We start from the raw sequence: 1,752 nt of genomic DNA, 5'->3' as shown, positions 1-1,752 counted from the left end.
GCCACAAGCATTAGTACGAACATTTCACTGATGCCACCGTCGCAATTTCGATGTTCCGGAGTTTTCTTTTATGCGGGAACTTTCAGGAGCATCCGCTGACAATCTTCCGTATCCACAACCTTCTTTACTTACGCAGATACACAGAAAAAATATGATTGCATATTTGATCACTTTCCCTCGCCGGGTTCGACCCTTGGCCAACCTCCAACATCTGAACTCTTTCGCTTTGACGAACAGTTTTCAGTCTCACTCTTTCTCTGGCGTCACTAAGGAACGGTGCATAGAATCATATATTGATGATAATTGGCAGCATTTATCTATTCCTCGAAGAAACGAACGTTCTCACAGCATTTTATTGTCAATAAACTATTAGCAAAGTACTACCTTTTCTAGATGTATATCTCACTCGTCACTAACCCGATCTAACGCGTCATATCAAGATGAAAATACCCCGTAATTTTAGCGCGTCGTCGCGTGCGAAAGGCCAAACGATCCCCACGAGACTCTACCTTGGAGAGAGTCGTGGCAAGGACTCGTTGCAAGGGCGTCTGCGAGCGGCGTGCTGACGCGGGGGTCACTCCCAGGGCTCCCTCGCCAGACGCCGCGACTCACGTGGCGGCGCGGGTCCTGTGCGTGCGCGACGACAGCTCCCTTGCAACTGAGAGAGAGCGTGAGACTGCTCGAGTCTTGGCGGAGTCTTCGCTGCCCCGCGTGTCTTGCTGGCTGCCGGCGCCGGGAGAGAGGCGGCGGGCGGTGCGGGGAAGGGACCGACTCACGTTTTCGACTCAGAGTTTTTAGTTGGTGATGGCGGCGGTCTGTGACCTTGTTGCTCGCATCTCGTTAAGGCGGTGTTGGCTTACACAACGCTGCGATTTTTTTTTCTTTCTTTTCCACTTGTTGCAGATATCACTTTCATTTTTCACGTCTTCGGCTGGCTCTCGCTGTGTCTCTTTCTCTCTATCTGATCTCAAGAAGTAGAGTAGACTTTTATGATGCTTTTATTGTTATTCCCTTCATCTGCACTATGCTCCTGATCTGAATATGAACGCCTGATAACACAAACAAAGCCAGAATAAACATATCCAAGGCGAAAGTTTGATTTGTTTTCTCTGACAGACTTTGCATATCCATTTTCTTTTTATTCTTGGAGTCATTGAGAAGAAAATCCCTCAGCCAGACGAGTACAAAATACCTGTTCATATTCGCTCCGGTCCGTTCTTCCTCAACCCTGGCAGGTCGTCCCGAGGGAGTGCCACGGAACGACCCTTCTCGAGCTTCTGTTATATTTTAGGTTATGAAAGTGTTACGCTGAAATAAAGTCTAGGGTTATGTGCTACAGGAGACTCTAGATACTAGTTCTCTTTATACATTCTAAAAAATAAGTGGGTGTTAATTGAGAAGTATGTAACTAGATTATATTGTATTTTATAGTAAAAGGAAATAACAACGATAAGAAGAAAGATAAGCATAGCGTATATTAATATCCTTAAAATCCTCACCCTACATCGCACCCTCTCAACATATGAGAAAAATGATATAAACTTCAAAGTATAAAACCGTACGAAAGCCGTTTGTTCCAAAATATAAAAGGTATTCCCTTTGCATTATCATGACCCATGGCATCTATCTAGAGCTTCATGGATATCATTTTTACTCCCGAAGCTCTGAGATTTTTTTCATGGCTGAGGAATGTCCCATAAGCAAATTACATGCCAATTTTACTTGTCTTCTCTACTTGTTTAAATGGTTACT

At 44.6% G+C, this 1,752-nt stretch overlaps 1 protein-coding gene across 2 annotated transcripts in view; it reads right to left on the bottom strand.

Annotated features, from left to right (window-relative positions):
* Positions 1 to 726, bottom strand: part of LOC119593709 (sodium- and chloride-dependent glycine transporter 2-like) — a 32,059-nt gene extending 31,333 nt beyond the window's left edge. The window contains exon 1 of one of the 2 annotated variants that reach the window (XM_037942678.1): positions 510 to 726. The gene's annotated coding sequence lies outside the window, so the exon portion shown is untranslated. Of the gene's footprint in view, positions 1 to 21; positions 336 to 509 lie in introns of those variants that run through there. The other variant, XM_037942679.1, reaches the window with a different exon arrangement.
* Positions 727 to 1,752: the final 1,026 nt, after the last annotated feature.

This window comes from Penaeus monodon, chromosome 32, assembly GCF_015228065.2.
Source record: "Penaeus monodon isolate SGIC_2016 chromosome 32, NSTDA_Pmon_1, whole genome shotgun sequence".
In the NCBI taxonomy this organism is placed as follows: domain Eukaryota; kingdom Metazoa; phylum Arthropoda; class Malacostraca; order Decapoda; family Penaeidae; genus Penaeus; species Penaeus monodon.
This window is presented reverse-complemented; position numbering and strand designations above follow the sequence as displayed.